This window comes from Petaurus breviceps, unplaced genomic scaffold (assembly GCF_028583685.1).
Source record: "Petaurus breviceps papuanus isolate PSGF00001 unplaced genomic scaffold, PetGlider_PUasm1.0 38, whole genome shotgun sequence".
Classification (NCBI taxonomy): Eukaryota; Metazoa; Chordata; class Mammalia; order Diprotodontia; family Petauridae; genus Petaurus; species Petaurus breviceps.
In genome coordinates this window covers 8,888,486-8,912,741 of record NW_027186304.1, presented here as the reverse complement: position 1 = coordinate 8,912,741, position 24,256 = coordinate 8,888,486, and the positions used below count along the sequence as shown (strand labels likewise).

The following is a 24,256-nucleotide window of genomic DNA, read 5'->3' as shown; positions in this document are numbered from 1 at the left end:
TCACCTTCTTTAGGAAGCTTTCCTCAATCTTGTTTAATTCTAATGCCTTCCCTCTGTTAACTATTTCCTCTTTAACTTGAATATGATTTTCTTTGTATAGATTTGTTTTCATGTTGTCTCTCTTATTAGAATTGTATGTTACTTGAGAACAGGAATTGTCTTTTGCTGTTTTAAAAAATTCTCCAGTTCTTAGCACAGTGACTGTAACATAGTAGGTACACAATAAATGTTTATTACTTGATTGATTTTGTCACTGGTGGTCAAGGCAGACATCATTAAATGAGTCAACAAACATCTATTAAGCTCTGGGGATACAGAAAATGACTGAAACACTGTTTCTGCCCTTAAGGAGATCATCATTTTTTTAAATCAAATGCTTTATTAACTTCTAGTTTACATCATTCATTTCTGCAAGATTTAGAGTTACAAATTTTCTCCTCATTTTTCCCCTACCAACCACCCCAAAATAGCAATCACACTCAATATCCCCTCCTCCAATCTGCTCTCTCCCATATCTTCTCCCATACATCCTCTGACTTTCCAGTAGGGCATAGTGGATCTCTATGCCCCAGTGCCTCTATATCTTATTTCCCATTTACATGTAATATAATATTAATGATATATTTATATTAAACATTTGATTTTAAAATTTTGAATTCCAGATTCATTCCCTTCCTTCCTTGTCACCCACCCTTACTGGGAAGATAAGCAATTCAATATAGGTTGTACATGTGTAGCTAAGCAAAACATTTCCATAGTGGATATATTGTAAAAGACTTACTATATTTCCCTCCCTCCTATCCCACCTCCCACTTGTTCTATTCTTTGCTTTGATCCTGTCCCTTTTCAAAAGTGGGTGCTTCCAACTTCTCTCCACCCCCAGCCTGCCTTCCCTTCCATTATCCCCACTCTCATCCCCTCCCCACCCACTCTCTTGTAGGGTGAGATACCTATTTAGTGTGTGTGTCATTCCCTCCCTAAGCCAAATTCAATGAGAATAAGATTGACCCATTCCATTTTGCCTTCCTGTTCTTCCCCTCCATTGTAACCAATTTCACTTTCCTCTTTTATATGATATAGTTTACCCCATTCTGTCTCTCCCCATCTCCTCTCATGAGATTCCTCTATCACCTCTTAATTTCACCTTTTAAGTATCATCCATTCCTATTAGATTCGTATTGTGCCCTCTATCTATGTATACCAGTACACATATACACACACACTCACATATGTATTCATACGCCCATATATCCTCATATATATATATACATATATATGTATATATATATATATATATATATAATTGCGAATCCCTTCAACTATTCTCATACTGAGAAAAGTTTCATAAGATACAATTATAATTTTTCCATGTAGGAATGTAAATAGTTCAACTTTGATAAGTTCCTTATGATTTCTTTTCCCTGTTTACCTTCTTATGCTTCTCTTGCTTCTTTTATCTGAATGTCAAATTTTCTATTCAACTATGTTTTTTTTCATCAAGAATGCTTGAAAGTCCTCTATTCCACTGAATGACCATATTTTCCCCTGAAACATGATACTCAGTTTTTCTGAGTAGGTGATTCTTGGTTTTAATTGAAGCCCTTTGAACCCTCAGTGTATAAGCTGCTTGATCCTGTGTTATCCTGATTGTGTTTCCACAATATTCAATTTTTTTCTTCCTGGTTGCTTGTAATATTTCCTCTTGATCTGGGAATTCCATAACCTGGCTATAATATTCCTAGGAGTTTTCTATTTGGGATCTTTTTCAGGAGGTGATGGGTGTATTTTTCAAGCTCCATTTTGCCCTATGGTTGTAAAAATCAGGGCAATTTTCCTTGAGAATTTCTTGAAGGATGATTTTTAGGTTCTTTTTTTGATCATGGCTTTCAGGTAGTCCAATAATTTTTAAATTATCTTTCCTGGATCTATTTTTCAGGTCATTGGTTTTCCCAATGAGATATTTCACATTGCTTTCTATTTTTTATTTGTTTGGATCTGTTAAATAGTATCTTGATTTCTCATAAAGTCACTAGCTTCCATTCACTCCAATCTAATTCTGAAGGAATGATTCTCTTCAGTGAACTTTTGAGATTCTTTTTCCGTCTGGTAAATTTGTCTTTTTAAGGCATTCTTCTCCTCATTGCCTTTTTGAGCCTCTTTTGCCATTTGAGTTAGTCTATTTTTAAGGTGTTATTTTCTTTAGTCAGGTTGTTGACTCTCATTTCATAATTTTCTTGCATGGTTCTCATTTCTCTTCCCAATTTTTCCTCCACTTCTCTTATTTGGTTTTCAAATCCTTCTTAAGCTCCTCTATGGTCTATAACCAGCTTGTATTTTTCTGGGAAGCTTTTGGTGCAGGAGTTATGACTTTGCTGTCTTCCTCCTCTTCCATGCTTTGAGCCTTTTTGTCCCCAAAATAGCAGTGTAAAGTTGGATTGCTCTGCATGCTTTGCTTTCTTTGCTTGCTTATGTTGCCACTCAATTACTTGACTTTTCAGCTTTTTGCCACAGTAGGACTTTGCTACCAGATAGGGGAGCTTTGTCTCAAATGCTAGGGTTTTCTCAGCTCCTGAGGGTATTAGTTAGGTGCCCCTTCTGAAGCCACACTCTGGCAAGCTGGTCACATACCCCAGGACCTCCACCCTAGACTGCAATCCAGATCTAAGCAGGTTAAAGCAAGAGCAATTACACCTCAAACTGGTTTGTTTTGTCCCCCTACTGTCTGCAGGCCAGGAGCTGAAGCTGCCACATTAGTGGTGGCTGCATGGCCATAGTGCCTCACCTGCTTCTCCCTCCAGGGGATAAAGGCTGGACCACACTCCCAAACTACCGGATCCCAAACTACCGGATCCCACTGCACTGACCTCTCACTTTGTCCTTAGCCTCTATGTGTTGATAATTCTGAAAAATGCCCCAGCTGCTAGTGATCTGAAGTTCTTCCAGCCTGTGGCTGGTCAGGACACTCTGAGGTTAAAACCTCGGGCCCATGCAGGGCTGGGCTTGGCTCCCAGAGTACTGTGCTGGCCACTTCCTTCCAGCCTGCTGGGCTGTCTTCAGTTGGAGGTTAGCTTCTCTGTGTCATTTTGTGGGTTATGGATCCCCAAAGTTTGTTCAGAGTCACCTTTTACATGAATTGGAGGAGGTGGGAGCGGGAGCCCTGGGGAAGTTCTGTTTCTACTCTGCCATTTAGAATCCACACCCCCCATCCTCCAGGAGTTCATCTTCTAATGGGGAAGAAATCATGAGATTGATTCAATATGACTGATAAGATGTATACATAATAGATGGAAGGTAATCTTAGAGAAGAAAATAGTTTGTAGGAAGGTAGGAACCGAGAAAGGAATACTGGAGAAGATTTTCTAAGTCTGTATTTTGTCCAATGCTAAAATAATTAGTACAGACCAACGGATGTCAAATAAATGCAATCAATGTGATTATAATATTCATAAGAGTATCTTAAATGATGGGGCTAATTTTGTCTCATGAATGCTACATAAATACAATATAAAGAACAGATATAGCAAGAAGGGATGACTCAGAGAAAAATGAGGAAAGTGGTCTGGCTAGAATGGAAGCTGGCTTGAGTATGGTAAGAATATTGACTAAAATAGTGGAAAATGGAGTAAATAACACAAAAGTGGCAACTCACATTAAAAGAAAAAAAATTGCAGTAAGTACTTCCACACTTGACATGTTTCATCATCTCCCCTAAGATTTCTCTTATGAATCAACCCACATTCTCTTTGCTGAACTCTTCCTATATTTATAATCAGTCTTTGTAGGTGCATGTTTTTACAAGTATCTTGTTTTTACAGGTATCTTGCAAATTTGTTGAGGGCAAAGAAATTCTAGACCCCTTTCCAGTTTTTTTTGCCCTCAACAGGGCTGAGTATAGTGCTAAACAGTGTAGGAAGTAAATGGTTAAGCTTTTAGAAAGTGGAGTTTATTACATATTCTACATGGTATAGCGATGAAATTGCCAGTTAATTGCCAAATATCCATGTGTCTATAAATGATGCCTTAAGGTAGCAATTTTTCAGAGTGTTACTCATAGGCCCCAGGATCCCTAATACTGTTTTAGGAAGTCTAGGAGATGCAAACTATTTTCATAATAATGCTGACATTATTTGCCTATTCAAATACAACTTATTTTTCCAACTACATACTATATATGTTTTCCTCATATGCTTACTTCATTCAACTAAAACTTCACCACTCATTGAATTCAGGAGGAGAATATAGCTGAGTTCAATTAAGTCAGACTTTTAAAGAAATTTGCAAAATATGTAAAACAACATTACTCCTCATGAATTATTTTGTGTTGGAAATTTGTAACTTTTTCATAAAAACATGTTACGTATTTTAACATGTAATGAGTGTTTTTATTTATAAATTAATAAAAATTAAAATTTTACCAGTTTTAATTATTTAGTGTGGTAAATAAAAGCATACATAACCCATATAGGCAAAAACTTTTTGGGGTCATCAATAATTTTTAAGAGAATAAAGAGGTTCTGAGACAAAAAAAAAAGATTCAGAATTACATCTTCAAGGAAAAATTCAAGCAGCTTCCTTTTTTTCAAACGAAAGCTATGTAGCTATTCTGGGTGGTACTTCAGAACTCACACATAAATCCCAGGTCTGCAGATGGATAAATGCTTTGTTCTTACTGTGTCAATCATAGTATACAGCAAAATGACTCAATAAAAATAATCAAATCACCAAGAATAGATCAATTTTTATTCATTACTTTTTTTTTGTTATCAAGAATTTGGTGGCTCCTGGAAGACTAAAATTTTGTCCCGTGGATGTAGAAGTAGGAATATAGTAGTGTCAATTGCCAAATTACCAAATCCTTTCCTTTTCAGTCAACTTTTTAGTTCTCTTTTAAAACAGATACTATTTGAATTCAACCCCAAAGCTGTGGCTTCTTATCTCAACTGACATCTAATACTATTATATTCATTCTTTTTCCACAAAGTGGTTGCATTTTGAGATTTACTTCTTATATTACTATCCTTAAGAAATATAGTTCAAAAGCTGTAAATACACAATTGAGATGGTCGTCTTTTGGGTCATCATGTATCCAAAATGTATAGTTTACCCCAAATTAAATCTAATTTGTGCATTTGGGTCACAAATTTTCTCTGTCACATGCCAATAAATATTGGCTTTTACATTATAGTACTGCACAAAAGAAAGATTTTTTTCCCTTTTCCTGTTTATTTTTATTGGTAAATTTTCCTGGCAATATTTATTATAAAATGGTATTTTATAAGAAATGATGGGTTATAAAGTAAAAGATTAGTGATAATAGTAAAACATTCATAACTTGAGGACATCTTAAAATGGTCAAGTTTCAGATCTGACATGACCAATATCACCTACAGAGAGCAGATGAAAGAAATGTTAACATCCATCTTACTTGCCTATAAATGAAGTTAACACTAGAATTGTTCCTAACACGAAAAATATTTTAGTATCAAGTATAAAATTTGATTTGCCATATCCTGGCATGCATATATAAAACTGACTTTAATAAATACAGATGTTCAATGGCCCGAAATCAGTCATGGCTGAACTTTCTAGAGCTTATGCTTTATTGTCATTGCCATCAAGAACTCAGGGTCACCTCCAAAGCACTATGAGGCACTGAACTATAACGCATTGTGGAAAAAAGGCCAGAGAGAATTAAAGTATCACCCCAGCAACAGACAAGTCTGTTTTCTGAAGACTACCTAAACCATGGATGTATCACCAGTAGATTGACCCTGTTTAACTCTATGGCCATGGCAACCCATGAAATAAAAAGAAATTTTAAAAGGCCTTTTTTCCTGTGTAGGTAGTCTCCATATGTTTTTGTAGTGATGGCAACAGAAAAGGAAGCAGAGGACACTGATAATCACAATGATTTTTAGGCCATCTATAAACTTTAAAAAAATAGGGTTTTATTGATTTATTTTAAAAATCATCTATATTTCCTACTGTATCCTAGAAAGCCATTTTTAGTTAATTGTTTTTTTTTTTTAATTAAAACTAAGAAAAAACAAAATTTAAAAATTCTGTGTCTGTGGACTCTGGACCTATGCAAATGACCATGGGGAAGAGTCTTCTTACATCTGACTTTTTTTTAATTTTCATTTTTAATTACAACTGTACAACACACCATTTTCTTCTTGCATCTTTTCAATGGTTTCTTCTTTATATTTGCCCTTCTCCTTTCCAACTTGTCGGATTTGGCTTTAAGCTCAAGAATCTTTTTGCGATCTTTGTCCAGTTTCAGTCTGGTGATTACTACCTCACTAGTGTGAATTCCCAGATGGACAGTTGTGCCATTAGCTTTTTTTCACCTTGCACACGCTCAATGTAGATGACGTATTTCTTTCTGAAACCTGAACTACCTTGCCAATTTATTGACCTTGGTAGTGTCCACGAACCACTTGGACCTCGTCGTTCTTCCGGATGGGCATCGAGCAGACGTTCTATTATTGCTTGAGCTCCTTGGAGAGAGGCAATGACGTGATTTTACTCAGGATGTGCGAGGGCGCATTGAAGTGTATCTTGCGGTTTTTGCTTCTGTCAGAGGTCACGAATGAATTGAAATTCATTTTGGATAAACGAGGAGGGAAGGGACCAAAGGAGGTAAATAAAGACTAGCATCACCGGCTCTTTAACGTTCTCCCAACACCCCCCACCCCCAGCCCCCCAACTAGGGAGCAGGTATCACTCTGCCCTTGACGATGGGGAAGAAGCTGGTGGGAAGGCGAGGCCCCGTAGGGGCTTCCTGCCTCCACCTGGAGGGGTCTTCATCTCACCTGACATTTCTTTTAAAGGAAGATTGTTATTTGTAATTTTGCAACATTCACGTTTTATGATTGTTATTTTTTCCACTTATATTGACGTAGTTATTATATGCATTTTTTCCTTACTCTGTTTACTTCACTTTACCTCAATTTATAGAAGTCTTTCCCTTCTTCTCTGTATTAATCATGTTCATTGTTAATTAAAGCATACTAATAATCTATTACAGTATTGTTTCATGATCTGTTTATACATTCCCCAATAGTTTGCGTGACTACTTTATTTCTAGTTCTTTACTTCCACAAAAAGTTCAGATCTAAATATTTTGCTGTATATACAGCCTTCCTTTTTTCTATGATCTGTCCCCTTGGGGCATATGTCTAGCAATGGAATCACTGGATCAAAGGGAATAGACACTTTAGCCAGTTTATCTGTATAATGACAAATTGATTTCCAGAACTATTGTAGTAATTCAAAGATCTGCCCAAAAGACATTATGCGTGCCTTTTTTTCCACGCTCCAACACTGACTCTTCCAAATTTTTTGGTCATCCTTGCCAATATTTTGGATTTCAGGTGAAATGTATGACTTATTTTGATTTGCATTTCACTTATTAATGATTTGGAAAGTTCTATAATATGATCAATAATAGTTTGCAATTTTTTGAGAACTCTTTATTCTTGGCTTTTGACTACTTCAAGTTTTGGGAAATGAATTTCGTTTTTATAAACTTATGTTGATCATTTATATATGTACATATATGTATATGTGTGTAGTATTATATGTCTGCATATATATACATATATACACACACACACACTATAGCTACCAAATGTTAATCAGAGAAATTTGACATTCAGCTTCCCCATTTGACTGCTTTTCTTCTTATACTAGATGATTTGATTTTGCTTTTCCAAAAGCTTTTCAAATTGTTTTATAAAAATGATCAATCTTATAATGCACTTTCTAGTTTGTAGTTGCTTCTTTTTCATTTGGTTAAGAATTTATCTGTGAAATGTAAATTTATGTGAAATGTAAATGATCTTCCTTGTCTAATTTTTTTTTTTTGGTATGATCTTTTGTATTCCAGGTCACATTTCTATTTTTATTTTATTGTAACTGTCTTTAAACTTTAGCCTTGCTGCTGGTAGTCTAAATACAAGATCCTTGTTCAATCACCAGCATGTAGAAATACCAGTAGAGAAGCTGACTCATATCCATCTTGACATTCTTGCTATAAATAAAAACAGAAGCTATAAGGAAGTTGCAGCTCCATGAATGGATAATTCATAGGTATTCCTTGGAGAGTGAAAGAAAGGAATTGGTAGAATTTGTGTTATTATTTGCCTAAAGGCACACAAAGTTTCTTTTTAGAAAATATTATTTCATAGAACATTTTGTCATCTCATGATGCAGAGCACATGACAAGTGTTTGAGAAAATTACCAAGAGAACCATGTCACCTTGAGTAACAGAGAATTAAGGGGAAGAGAAATTCAATGAAAAAACTCAAAAAGACCCCACTAATAAAGTTTAAATATATTTTGATGCTTGGTGACTTCTATTCAAAGATGAAAATAATGATAATCAGAAAGCATAGATTATTAAGAAGGAATGACAGAGGCAGAAGACTTATAGATTATGCAGAAAAATCAGACATCATTAATACTTGACACAATAATAACTGATATCACTAATAGTTTCTTGTTCTTTCTTTCCCTTTCCTCCTCATTCATTCATTTTTTGTAACTATGCCTTGGGTAGTTTGGACTAGGGCCTTTTGGATGCATTAATTCATTTATTCATTCACTAATCATATATTTGTTAGTAAATTAATAAGTAATATTAATTGCCTACTATGTGCAACTATGTACCAGAAGCAGAGGAATTACAAAGCCAAATTTATTCTGTCTCCTGGATATTGTAATATGGTACAGAAATTTTGCAAAAAAAAAATCATTGAAACAAAGTCTAAAGTAGTTTTCTTATTTTTATTCCTCTTACTAAAATTTGCTTGGTGGCGTAATGGATAGAGTGCTGGGCCTGGAGTTAGATCTCCTTTCAAATCCACTCAGACCTCAGACACCGTCTAGCTGTGTGACCTTGGACAAGTGACTTAGCCCTGTTTGCCTCAACTTCCTCATATGTAAAATAAGGTGGAGAAGGAAATGGGAATCCACTCTAGTATGTTTGCCAAGAAAACCCCACCTGTGGTCATGAAGAGTTGGATGTGAATAAAATTATCGAAGGACTACAACCTACGATGCCTTTTGTCACCATCCTTTAATTAGTAAACACACATGTGATATATACTTATTAAGTGCTTATTATGTCACAGGCATAGTGCCAAGGAATGGGGATACAAGTGAAAGCAAACATAAAAGACAGTCCCTGTCCTCAAAGAGCTTGCAATGGAGGAAGACAACACATAAAAGGGAGCTAAAAAGGGAGGGGTGAGAAATAACCTGTGGAGATGCATACTAGTGAATAAAATTAGCAAATAAAACATTTATTAAGCACATACTATGTGTCAGGTATTGTGTTAAGTTCTGGTTGTGAAGCTTGGAGAATGAGAAATATGCCTGAGAGAGGAATATATCATGGCTAGCCAGGGCCAATCACCCAGATACAGACTCCAGAAGGAACTCACCGACAGGTGAGGCATGGTGAAGAGATCTTCCATAGTGAGAAAGAAGGCCCCAGGTGCTGAGGGAAGTTTCAAGATGAGAAAGTAACTGAATAATGAGGACAAAGTCCAGAGGGTAAGAAACATGGCCATGAGGGGAATGAACAACCTTGTACTTCAGAATAGGGTACACTTTAACCTCCTAATCATTCTGGTAAAATGAAAGAAGTGCTAATTTTGAAGTCAGATGACTAGAGTTCAAATTCCTACTATATTCTGTTTTGCCTTGAGGATCATTTAACTTTTCTGTACTTCAGTCTTCATCTGTAAAATGAAGGGGTTAGACTAACTGACTCTTTCCAGTCCAAAATCTATGACCCAATGAATTTCAACACTACTTCTCTCTTACATTAATTGAAAATGAAATCATTAAAGTTAGATTGATTTGGGGGTAATTACAGGAACAAATAGTTCTTCCTGCCTTCAGCTATTCATTTATTCCTTCATTAACTATGGTTCAGGATGAAGAGGAGTGTTAGATTTCTAAGAATTATCTAATTGGTTGTTATTTCTCTTTTTAAGATATAAGCTCTTCAAAGGCCAGGGATTTCTATTTCTATTTCACCAGCACCAATTACTGTGGTTCTCTGTACACAAAAGTTATTGCTGAGTGACAGGTTTTGATTTTTATTTGAGTAAAGAATGTGCTAAAACCAAAAAAGATCATTCTTTTTTGTTGTTCAGTCTTGATATTTTATTCATGTAGGGAAATTCTGGTAAAGAAATTCCCTCTATTGCTAATACCAGTGCCAACAGACCACCAATTTGCAACTTCGACTCACAGAATTGCCTGGAACACCAAGAACTTCTGCTTCTTACAATGGTCATTCAGCTAGTATATGTCAGTCACAGTTCTTTAAACCAAGTCTGAGAATGAGAAGACTTGTTCTCTATCCATTACATCATTCTGCCTCTTAAGAAGTGAAATTGAACAGAGATAAACATATAATTCTGGGTTTACTCCAAGATTGGGAACACAACTTGATAGCTGTTCATGTGGAAAAAAAAAAACCTCTGAGTATTAGCTGATATCAAGTTAAATATGATTTATAAAAATGAAGCGGCTGTTGAAAAACCTAATGAAATAGCAAGCTGTATTCCTTCACTGCACAAATATTTATTAAATATCTACTGGATCCAGAGCACTGTGCTTGGTGTTAGTAGAGATAAAAAAGATTCTGCTTAAATATCGTCCCTGTACTCATGGTACTTACAGTCTAGTAGGAGAATAAGGCACAGGTGATGATAATAAACGTTTGTTATTTTCTTATGATATAAACAATGAAAATAAGCTCAGTGAATTAGAGAGCTACAGAACAAGGTGCTATATGAGATCTTAGCGGAAAGGTCTTTGTTGAATGAATATGTCAAAGAAGATTCCATGGAAGAGGTATATTTGAGGAAAGATAGGTAAAGACCAAGAAGGAAGATTTCAAGGCATAGAGAACCCTAAAAATTAAGTCATGGAGGAAGGAAGGTACATGTGTTTGGGGGACAGGGTATATGCTGATTTGACTAGAGCATGGAGTTCATTGAAAAGAGAAATATGAAATAAGGTTGGAGAGAAAGGAGGTTGCTAGACTATGAATGTTTTTGAATAAATACTAGGTTATGGATCTTGAAGTTTACTTTGTAGTCAATAAGGAATCTATGAAGATTGCAACATGTGTAGGTTTATGATAGTAATGATTATTCTAGCAGTGGTATAAAGTGCATGAATTTTTGGGAGGAGAAGAGAAAAATATGGGAGATTTATAGAAGCAGAAAGACCTGTAGGAAACCTTTCACCCAGGTAGGTGGTAATGAGGATCCATGAAAGGATGATGAACAGATAAGAGATGAGGCAAAAGATGGAAAACAAAACAAAACAAACAAACAAGACCTGTCTCAAGGTATTCAGTGTCACCTCCCCATGGTGAAATGGGAGTGGGGTAGAAGAAGCTTATCTGGGAATTGGCAAATATGCGTTTGAACACCTGCTCTGATACCTTCTCTATCTGTGACTTTGAACAACCACTTTAATGTGAGCCTTGGTTTTTGCATATGTAAAATGAAGATAATTTGATACATACAGAGAAAGAAAGATTTAAAGTTTATGTAAGGAAAAACTGCTTGATAACCAGGTCAATTCAAAAGTGAAACGAACTGACTTGGGAAGTAATAGATTTCCCCATTATGCAGGTTTACAAATGGAATGAATACTTATTAGAAATATCATAGAGCAGATTTTTGATCAGCTATGTATTGGGCTAGATGATCACTTAGGTCTCTAACTTTTAAATTCTTGGATTTGTGATAAATCAATTCAATTCAACAAGTAGATATTAGACAATTGCTATGTGTAAGCCATTGCACATTAGCCAATTTGAGAACAACAAAATGAAATAATGTATGTTCTCAAACTAATGTCATATACTTGTGAAGAAATTGTTTAGGAAACAATAATCCACTATGTAAATGTGGTTTCTTACCATAATCATGGCAGAAAATATAAATTTAGATTCAGATTTGTTTCAGAATGGCTATTTGCTTGTGTGGGTATCAAATTTCCTTTTTTTTGCTTGTGTAAGGTATCAAATTTCCTTTTTCCCTGTATTCTTTATTTTGGGTTACCTTGATATCCAAATATCATTTGATCTATCTTGCTTCAAATGACTCTTCTACATTTTTGACACAACTCTTTTTTTCTTTAAATTTTATTTTTTTCTCTCTTTTTAACTTTTTAGTTTACATCATTCATTTCCACAAGATTTTGAGTTACAAATTTTCTCTCCATTTTCCCCTACCCACCACCCCAAAACAGCAATCCCACTGAATATCCACTACCCCAATCTGCTTTTTCCTATATCTTCCCTTATTCCCCTCCAATTTTTCAGTAGGGCATGGTGGATCTCTATGCCCCAGTGCCTGTATGTCTTATTTCCCAGTTACATGTAAAATAATAACAAAAATAATATATATTTAAACATTTGATTTTAAAACTTTGAATTCCAGATTTTTCCCTTCTTCCCTTGTCACCCACCCTTACTGGGAAGATAAGCAATTCAATATAGGTTGCACATGTGTAGCTATGCAAAACATTTTCATAGTGGATATATTGTGAAAGACTGACTATATTTCCCTCCATCTTTGATCCTGTCTCTTTTCAAAAGTGGGTGCTTCCAACTTCCCTCCCCCCCAGGCTTCCCTCTCTTCCATCATCTCCCCTCTCATCCCCTTCCCCCCTACTCCACTGTAGGGTGAGATACCCTATTTAGTGTGTATGTCATTCCCTCCCTAATCCAAATTCAATGAGAATAAGGTTGACCTCATTCCCTTTTGCCTTCCTGTTCTTCTCTTCCATTGTAACAGTTTTCCTTTGCCTCTTTTATATGAGATAATTTACCCCATTCTGTCTCTGCCCATTATGCCACAATAGAACTCTGCTACCAGAATTGGGAGCTTTGTCCCAAATGCTGGTGTTTTTTCAGCTGCTTGAGCTACTAGTTGGGTACCCTCTCTGAAGCCTCCACATGCTCTGCAAACTGTTCACATACCCCAGGACCTCCACCCTAGACCACAATCCAGATCCAAGTTGGTTAAAGCAAGAGTGATTATCCCTCAGACTGGTTGCTTCGTCCCCCCCACAGTCTGCAAGCCAGGAGCACTGTGCCTCCCTCAGCCACTTACCCCTCCAGGGGATAAAGGCTGTATCACACTCCTGAAATCCTGGTTCACAAAATCCACACTGCACTGACATCTCACTTTGTCCTTAGCATCTATGGGTTGATAATTCTGGAAGCCGCCACAGCTACTGGTAATCTGAAGTCCCTCCAGCCTGTGTCTGGTTGGGCCCTCCTGAGGCTAAAACCTTTAGCTCACATGGAGCTGGGCTCAGCTCCCAGCGTGCTGTGCTGGCCGCTTCATGCCAGCCTGCTGGGCTGTCTTCACTGGGAAGTTAGCTTCTCTCTGTTATTTTGTGGGTTCTGTAGCTCCAAAGTTTTTTTAGAGTAATTTTTTTTTCATGAATTGGAGGAGGTAGGAGCAGGAGTCACAGGGAAGTCCTGTTTCTACTCTGCCATCTTGACTCTGCCCTCTTTTGACTTACTCTTGTCCAATAGAGACTGAAAACCCAGAATTCTCTCAGAATTCCTTGGTTTTCAGAGCCTCAGTTGATTCCTAATCATTGGTAGACACAATCTTTCTAGGCTTCTTTCTTCCTAAATTCCTGATTTTTAGGCTCCAGCTATATCTTGATCTCTGGCAGCTTATAGGGCCCTTGATACCTGTTGTACCTGTATTACGCTGGGAGAACTGCTTGCTTTTCACAATCACACTTCACTATCTGAGCTATCCTATATGCCTACTGCATAGTCAGCATGACAAAAACATGTTAATCCTAAATAGAATCATGATATTTTTGTTTGGATCTTCCCAATTTTATGTTATGGTGTCAAATATGTATGTATAGAAATACTTTAAGAGTCTGTGATTTCATAAATGTTACAGTTCCCCATAAAGATATACATGGCAACTTCACTTTTCCTGAATACTTGTTTGGTGACTAGTTTTTTAGCGATGAGCTTTTTTGAATTTATCTGGGATGGCATTGAACAACAGACATACTAGTTCATTACCTGATGGAATAACAGTATGAAAACTTTTTCTTCAATATTTTTTGGGTCTCCTTTAGGAAATTGTTGACTTGTTTTTCATGATTTTTTGGCATCATTCTCATTTCTCTTCCCAATTTTTCCTCTACTTCTCTTACTTGATTTTCAAAATCCTTTTTGAGCTGTTCCATGGCCTGCAAACAATTCATATTTTTCTTGGAGGCTTTAGATGTAGGAGCTTTGACTTTGTTGTTTTCTTCTGGTTGTATATTTTGATCTTCTTCGTCACCCAAGTAAGATTCTATAGCCTGAGTTTTTTTGAGCTGTCTTCTCATTTTCCCAGTCAAATACCTGACTTTCTAATTTTTTTGTCATGGTAACACGTTGCTTCCAGTGGGGGAAAGGGCAGTGTACTGTCCCAAACTTCAGGGATTTTGTGCAGCTGTTTTCAGAGATACTTCTAGGAGGCCTGTTAAATTTTCAGTTCTTCCAAGATGGTATGATCAAAGGAGAGATATTTCCTCCTTTCCTGCCCTGTGATCTGGTCTGTGAGTGATCACATGCACCCTTTTCTGTCTTCGAACTGTGAGGAGGATTCCCTCTCCACTGTACCACAAGTTCCATCACACCAGTGCTCATCCCCACCCCAGGACCACCACTCAGGACTGTAACCCAGATCCAAGCAGGACAAAGCAAGAGGATACTGCTTCAGCACCAGCAAAGAGGCCCCTGCAATTGCCTTCTAATCAGTTAATCAATCCCCGCACTGACTGTGGGCAGGGAGCTCCAGAAGCAGCCATCTCTGCTACTGCTAGTAATGCTGCTGCCACAACTGCTGCCACCTCGGCTGCCCTGGGGCAGCTCTTTTCTCACCCAGGTCCCACAGAGTTTTCACCACTGACCTTCTATGATGTCTTTGATGTTTGTGGGCCAAAAAGTCTGGAAACCACTACAGCTGCCAGTTAATCAGTTAATCAGTTACCTGAGGCCTGCTCTGGCCCAGTCTATGTTGGAGCGGCCCATGCTGGACTGCACTACCCTCCCAACCCTGTGTGATAGACCTTTCTTGTCAACCTTTCAGGCTGTCTGAGACTTGTTTCACTCTGTCATTTTGTGGGTTCTGCAGCTCTAGGATTTGTTTAGAGACATTTTTTTTACAGATGTTTGGAGGGGTTTGGGGAAGAACTTAGTCAAGTCCCTGCTTTTACTTCACTATCTTGGCTCCACCTCTTTCCCCCAACAGTATGAAAACTTGCTGGCAAGCCTTATGCTCCATTAGAAAAAAAAAAGTCTCTTAAAGCTAACTACTAGTTTTCTTCTTTTATATCAGCAACACTCTCCAAATATTCTCCTCATATATAGAACAAAAATAAATAGGTAATGTGAAATGTCACAGTGGTTGTACCTCACACTACATGTACCATTCCATGACTGTAGTCTATCATCCTTTTTTTTTTTAAGCAATCGGGGTTAAGTAACTTGCTCAAGGTTACATGACCAGTTATTTCTGGGTGTGGTGCTGAGTATCTGAGCCTGGATTTGATCCAGGTCATCCCCACACTAAAGCTGGTGCTCTTACTTGCTGAGCCACCTGGCCGCCCCTACCTACCATCCCTTTTCTGAGGGTATAGAAAATATATCAGCATTGGAGCCATAGTTTTCAAGAATCTAACTTCACTTCTGTGTCCCAATATGCCATTGTGATGGAACATTAGTGATATGTTTCAAAATATAGAAAATGGATTTTAATTCTCTGCTATCAATTATAGACATTGTTATTTTCACAGAGAACATTAAATTCTAGCTCCTCTCTAGACATAGACATTCTTTTGTAAAACTGTGGCTTTATTTGAATTAGGGATGGATGGAGAGAGCAAAGGATATGGAAATAAGCAGAGGTATAGGCCATAAAACCAAAGTAAATGATGGGATATCTTTTTACCATATCCATTTTTCCTTTTGTTTTTGATGTGGGAAGCAGTGTAGCAAGTTTTAGTTTATGGACATAAAGAATGTACTGTTGGGAAAATTACAAAACATACTTTGGGAATAATTTTTGTTTAGATTCTGTAGTATTTTATAACTGCTATACAAAAACAAATCTGACAATCATTTGGATTATGCTCTCTAACTTTTCCAAACCACTTTATTTTTTAAGTGTGAGAAAACCCTGCCAGTCAGCTAACGTGCAGGAGGTTGGCAACTATGTGTACATTCCATAGAATGTGTGTGAAAAGCCAATTGGACAAACCTGGCATTCAAAAACCTTTCTTTTTTCCTAAAACTAGACCTGTGGATATTTTTCTTTGTCGCCAAAAGACATTCCTCAAGACAAATTTGCATGGGGTGGCTGGGTTGTGGGTGCTGGTGAGCAACATCTTTCCAACTAGGATTTAAAATTTATTTTTTAGAAGTTTACTTTTCTCCTCTTCCCTTCCATCCCTTTTTCTTTACATTTTCTCCCCACTTTCTCCTCCTCTCTCTTCCCCTTCAATTTCTTCCGTCATTTCCCTCTTTTAACTACATTCCTTTCTTTTTGTTCTACTTCTTCCCTCCCTCCCTTCCCTTCCTTTCTGTTTATTCTCCCCCTATCCTCATCCTTTCTGTTTCCTCTCCTTTCCTCTCCTTGTCTTGTCTCCTGTGTTCTCGTATCCTGTTCTGTTCTGTACTATCCTATCCTCTTTCCCCCTCTTATTATGCATCAAATAGACCATACCCTCACCTCAAGCCTTCTGCTTTTCTAATAAGGAATTATATTGTCTTTTGACAATCTTCTGGGTAGTCACCGTTGACAGAGGAAGAAAAAATCCTTGTAGGCAAATAATTTCCAAATGAGGCCCTCTGATTCTTACAGCTCATTTTCATTTCAATTTTGGCTTGGATTTATAAGGAAATAATTTGGCTCATTGATTTGGCTCTATTGCTTTGGATGAGATTTTATACAAAGTTTGAAGTATCTTGTGACACAGTATCACTGAAATCTTTGGTTGTATATAAACTTTTGAAGAACACAAGTTCAGCGTGGGGCAAGTTTTCATGTGAGTAGAAAAATAAAACTGTAATGTTCTTGCTTGTGTTACTGTTTCTTTCGGTGGAAATCAGCTTTTCTTTTTATAATCCAAGAATAGAAATACACTTATGCCTTAAAATGTGCTTTGAATACAAAAATTCCAGAAAATATAATATCACAGAAATTTCTTGAACCTGTTTGACACCTTAAGAACCACACAAGCTGAATTGCCTCAATTCTGTTATATCAAAAAAAAAAACATTCTAAATTGACTGAAATAAAATCAGTACTTGGCAGGCAAACCACTATAAAGGATTCACAATGATCAGCTTACCAGAACACATGACTTTTTTTTCCCCCCAAAGGTCCATCAAGAATGATGCATAGACCCTTTGTAAAACAGATTGTTGATTTTGTATATTTCTTCATTTCTCTATTCATATTCCAGACAAGGTCAGTTTGACTGCTTCCTAGCTCTGACCTGTTAGAAATCAACTATTTCACTTGTTAATTTCCCCCAGAAACTTAGGGAAGTGATATTATACAGAAGTTTATAGTCATTAGTACAAAGTGTTATGTGCAAAAATGATACTAAGATGATTAGTTTGAGAATAAATAGACCTCATTTCCAACACTGAAATTTTTTTTTATTTATGAATTAGTATTTTAGTAGCATTTGTTTCTCAGTAGACCCTAACTGAGAGGGCCAGATTTAGAAAAATGCATCAATTTGTTCCATATAAGTGATACTAGAAACAATTCAATAGAGTGAGGTAATGGTAAGAAGATCAAGTAATAGAGAGCCAACCAGCCAATCCACCAAAGCTTTAAGACTTAACACACTCATTGAAGGCCAGATCCCCAAAACTTCAAAAATTCCTGCTGAGTGAGATAATGGTATTTAAACATTATTTAATGGTGTTACTTAGAAAAATGTAGGAACATGACTGCATGACATTTATGTGTCTTAAAAAATATGACTGCTTACAAAATTCCTAACTATAGAGTTATAAATAACAGGTCACCTGAACATAGTATTATATTATTTACTTGGGTAATTTGAGCATATATTTTCTGTTCACTTGCAGTTACTTGGTCATCAAATCAACACCAGAAAGTTTGAAAAGAAGTACTGTATTCTTCTTCACCCTTAGGATAAAGCATATGCATATTGTAATCTTCATTTTATCTAAGAAATTATATAAAAATGTTTTCTTGATCTTTAGGTAATTCAGGCACATATGACAATACCCCCTTACTCCAAGGCAGGTTTCTTTAAAAAATATGATAGAGCCTTACAGCAGCTCCCCAGTTTGTACTGTCTCTCTCCTTTGAATTCATGCAGCATTCATTGTTAACTGATTTAACTAGAAAAACCATTGAATCTTTCTGTGTCCTAGTTTCCTCATCTGTAAAACAAGGGACAAGAATATCTATCCCACAGAGTTGTTGTGGGGATCAAAAGAGATAATATCTGTGAAGTGCTTTACAAAACAAACTCATATATATATATGTGTGTATGTATATACATACATGTAATGAGAATGGGAATTTGAAGATCTTCCCTGCTCCTTAATATACGTAGGGGAGAATTAAAAGATCTCCCCTGCTTTGAAAGTAAACTCTGCCCCCTAATAGGCTGAATGTAATGTCATGGAGCCTCTAGGTGGGAGGAGTTTGCTGAAGGGAAGCAGAACCCACAGAAAGCTGATCAGACCCAGAGAGATGGTGGGAGAGAGAGGAGGCTGAGGCAAGGAGAGAGAGAGGTTTGTGAGTAAATATTGATCTTGCATGGGTTTGTGGGAAGGCTGAAGAGTGCGGTGGCTCTCAGAATTATTATGGCTTCTGAATATCTTTGGTACTATGATGGAATTGGCTTTCTGGTTTTGGGATTTGGTTTTCGAGTGTCTAAATAAATGCTTCAGTTCTATCCTCTATCTGGAGAGTTTGGAATATTTTGCTATTTAATGTCATGCAATACTTATAGTCATGGTCTTTATTGTGATTGTGGGCACTACAAATACGGCATTGGCGTTACAATACATAATACACATATGCATACTCTAACAATTACTATTATCTCATTCTTATATTTTATTATTTTTAGTAATACCACTAGGTATTTTTATTGCTTTTAAAGACATGTATTTTATCTTCCCACTTAAATACATTTTGAGGTCAATGTCATGTCTCGTTATACCCCCACTGTCTAACAAAGTGCCATTAATATAACAGGTGTTCCAAACAAAGCCAATGCAATCAAGATTAGAAGGAAATAAGAAAACTGGTGAATAATTTTTACAAACAGAATCTCTGATATAGGCCTCCTTTCTGTAGCAGCAAGCACCCCAGCATCAGCAGGGTGGCTGCTCACACAGGTTCTTGGATCTGCTTTGATAAAGGAAGCAACTCAAAAGGGGTTAACAAGCTTACTTTAATCAGTCAGACATATATCATTTACCTTGGTCAGGGGTAAAAGGTCAGCACCCCGAACTTCAAAGTATACAGGCAGAATTATCAAGACATTAACAGATCAAGTAGACAGCTTTCCAAACTGTCCAACCATTACATCCATACCCAGTCAACATCTGCGTTTCCACATCTGGATTTTTCAAAGCCGGGGGGGCCCTGGACAACGGCTTCCCAGAATACAGATCAAATCACAGAACACTTCTCAAAGTGAGCCCTCAAAACAAAGCTACAAATCAGGGCTTATATAGCCTTCTCCTGGCTCAGAGAATGTAACAAACTTATTGACTCACTGGCCAATCAAGAAGTATCTACTGAAAAACAAGCCTCCCACCCCAGGCTTCAGGTGCACCTCAGCCTAGGGGCAGGGAAGATCTTCCAAATTTGCATTCCCATTACACTTTCTCAAATATGTAGAGAACTGAGTCAAGTTTTTGATAACATAAGTCCTTCCCCAATTGATAAGTGATCAAAAAATATGAACAGGCAGTTTATAGATGAAGAAATTAAAGCTTTCTCTAAACATATGAAAAAATGCTCTAAATTACTATTGATTAAAGATATGCAAATCAAAACAACTCTGAGGTACCACATGATACCCATCAGATTATTTAATGTGATAAAAGAGGAAAATGATAAATGTTGGAGAAGATGTGGGAAAATTGGCCCACTAATGCTTTGTTGGTTGAGTTGTGATCTGGTCCAACTATTCTGGAGAGTAATTTGGAATTATGCCCAAAAGGCTATAAAACTGTGCATACCCATCAATACCATTTCTAGGTATGTATCCCAAAGAGATAATAAAAATGGGAAAAGGACAAAAATATTTATAGCAACTCTTTCTGTGATTGCAAATAATTGGAGATTGAGGAAATGTACATCAGTTGGGGAATGGCTGAACAAGTTGTGGTATATAAATGTAATTGAATACTATTGTTCTATAAGAAATGATGAGCAGGTGGACTTCAGAATAACATGGAAAGACTTACATGAACTGATGCTAAGGGAAATGAGCATAACCAGGAGAATATTGTACACAGTAACAGTTACCTTATGTAATGGCTGACTTTGAGAGACTTAGCTCTTCTTAGCAATGCAAGGATCTAAGACAACTCCAAGAGGCTCATGATGAAAAATGCCGCCCACATCCAGAGAAAGAGATATGGAGTCTGAATGCAGATCAAAGCTTATTATTGATCTGTTTTTTTTTTGTTTTTCTTCTTCTTTCTCATGGTTTCTCCCATTGCTTCTAATTATTCATTACAATATCACTAATGTGAAAATATGTTTAATATAAATGTATACATAGAGCTTATATCAGGTTGCACGACATCTTGGAGACAGAGAGGAGAGAGAGGGGGAGAAAATTTAGAACTCAAAATCTTATGGAAATGAATGTTGAAAACTAAAAATAAATAAATAATACAACAGGTGCTCAAGAAATACTCTTTACTGATGAACAAAACACATAATTCCTAAATGTTATACCTATATCTATATATGTCTACACACACACACACATATATAATGCACTTATTGAAACAAAGTGGGAAGGCATATTTTCATTGATTTCTTGAAACATGTCCACAAATCTACTAATAGAAAGCCATTTTAACATTTTTCAGTAAGGCTCTTTTTTTTTTTTCTTCAGATAGGGTTCCTTTCTTCCCATTGTTGGACCCATTTATACTAAGTGAAGGAAAGACTGTATTAATTAAAAGTCTGTGCTTATTTATTTACCAATTTTTGTCCAGAACCTGATAATTGTGAAACACTTTTTTAGAAACTTGTAGATAAAAGATGCTTATGCAACCTTTGTCCTCAAGTAGCCTATAATCAGAAAATAATGAAAGGAATTAGATAATAAAGTATGAAATTAAGCACAGTGAAGTGGTGAAATATGCAATAAAATATCTTATATCCATTATATAACTGTATCTGAGTATTTCCTTTTAGTTATATGGAGCACACATTTGCAAGAGAGAGTGTATTAACTTAGCCTTATTTGTTGAAACAAACAAACAAACAAAAACAACAACCCACCATACCATGGTTAAAAAAAAAAAACACAATCACAAATCCTTTGCTGTGATCCTATTTTTTATTGAGTATTCAATATGTAAGAAATTATATTCTTCTCTTACATTTTTGATAGACTTTTGATAGGAAAACACCCTTTTTCTTTCCTAGTTCCATAGTTATGAAATTAATTTTATTTAATTATTACCCTTTTCCCACTGACATAAAGCTGCTATTTTCACATGTGATCAATTCCTTTACTTTTTTTTGGAAAGTCTTCTTAAAAATCCCCATTACACATTTTGATGCAAACCACAAATTCACATATAGGAGTTGCACACACTCAAAAAGTTTAATTCCATTCCCTCTATATATATGATTGGCAAATATAATACTCTTTAAAATACCACATAAGTCTGTTCTTTCTGACTACTTGGAATCTGGCACTTTTCCATTAATGCTATAAATTATCTAAGTGATATTTTATTCATATTTAAATTATACATTTATATACATTTAGAATTTATTTAAAATCAGAATTACCATATTTCTTAAAAATGTTCTTGGTTTTGAAAAATGAAAAGATTTCATTCAAAAATATGCACCCTCTTTCCTTCCTCTTTACTCTTTGATATAAGGCCAGGGGAAGAGAAGGAAAAGTACATTAAGAAACATAAGTGGCAAAAAAGAATCTATCAAAATTTCATTATAAATACTTATTTCCAATAAATTTAAATGATCTGTGCCAACAAATCAAATTCCTATAAAAGTGAGCATTCTGAATTAATTTTCATAAAACACTTAGATTTGTCTTTGCTTCTACTATATTTGAGGTGTTATAATTATTTGCTATAGTAGAAAAATTACACAAATTTGCTATCAAATAAAATCAAATGTATACTTTGTTTTTGTAACATAGTGTGCTCCAAAAATCTTAGTATATTTTCTAAGTCTTAATAGCTTCAGAAGTATAAATGCTATACACTTATAAAAATATTTGAAAGTCAAAATATATTTCTTTTACACTTACTTAGCATGAGAATTTTGAATAAATTTATAATTTTAACAAGATGTTACACCCGGTCTCTATGCATTTTATGTGAATCAATTTTTGGGTGATACTCTCTCAGACTAGTGAATTGGTAGAGGAGGTCTTCTTACTTCATTTGATCTTAATCACCTAGACTTTTCCTTGTAAGGCCACATAAAAATTGTCATGGATGCATTAAAATCTCATTCTTTGAATGATCTTAAGCCCAAGATAACAAAATAAATCCTTCCAATCACTTTATTTTTTTTTAGATTTTTTTTTAACTTTTTGGAGGGCAATTGGGGTTGTGACTTGCCCAAGGTCACATGGCTATTTTTTGTGTTAAGTGTCTGAGGCCGGATCCAAAGCCAGGTCCTCCTGACTCCAGGGTCAGTGCTCTACTCACTGCACTACGTAGCTGCCCCTTCCAATCACTTTCAAAAAATTTAAAAGTTTAAAAATCAACTGGCATGTTATAAAGCACAAGATGGTTGTTATGTTGAATTTTGGAAATATTAATATTTAAAATTAAATTATTAGTCTTTAAATGTCATTTTTGTGAGTTTATATAATTTATACTTCTGAAGTTATTAATATTGAAAATTATACTAAGGCTTTCAGGAGACCCAATACGATTAAATGTCAAGAGCAGATGAGTTCTCCATGTGTTCTATGGAGAACATGCATTAAAATGACTAAAAAAAATGAATGGAGTTTTCAGCACTACTACCCAACCTAGCTAGAACATACTTTGTCCTTCACCAGTTTAATTTTCCATGAAGCAGTAAAAGGTTTTTGTTTTAAATGATGTAATTCACATGGGGAGATGGTTGCACACAGTACTTTGCTTTTAGCAGATCTTGCTATAAGATCATGACTCTACCAAAGACTTATGGAGATTTTGTGCCATATGCTTATCCATAAAAGTGAGGGAACAACTTTGTTATTTGGAATCCAATTTGGAGTCCTTTGGGCCTATTTTTGGTACATAATTTTTTCTTTTTCAGATTTCTAACAAATACTTGAATGGAAAGTATATGATAATAATAGCTAATATTTAAATAGAATGCCAAGGCTTGCAAAACACTATACAAATGTTAGCTGATTTTATCCTCCAACATTTCCATAAGGTCAATACTACAGTTATCACTATCTTCAAATTTCAGACAAAGAAACTCACTTTCAGAGAAGGTGATTCTCCTAAAATGATAAATGTTAGACTTGTATGAGAACCCAATTTTCCTTACTCAAAGTCTAGCGTTCATTATGAAATAACAGACAGTATTTAAAGCTTATTAGTTTTATTACAAAGACAGTTGTTTTAGAAAGCATCTAAAATATTGCTTAATTATGGCTAACAAAGAATTATGGCATTTTGAAAACTAACTTTCTCAAGGGCATTGGGGAAAACCCTACTTTTTTCCATGTGCAATGAGGCTAAATCTAAGACAGTAGCCCATGGTACATCTTCTGGTTAGTTCCACAGAAGCTGATTGCAGCAGTTGACATGATTCCTCTGATACAATGAATAGATAGGCTTCTCTAGGTTATCAGGTAGAACTTCAAGTCTCAGAGAGGCCACATGAATTCCCAATATCAGGGTAGGGATTAGGTATGGATCCATAGTTAGATGAAATTCTTCACTCATTT

The 24,256-nt window shown here is 35.9% G+C and overlaps 1 protein-coding gene across 5 annotated transcripts in view; it reads left to right on the top strand.

The window, feature by feature from the left end:
- The window catches only part of CCDC102B (coiled-coil domain containing 102B), a 762,014-nt gene that overhangs the window by 72,541 nt on the left and 665,217 nt on the right, over positions 1-24,256 (top strand). The gene's annotated exons all lie outside the window — the stretch shown is intronic.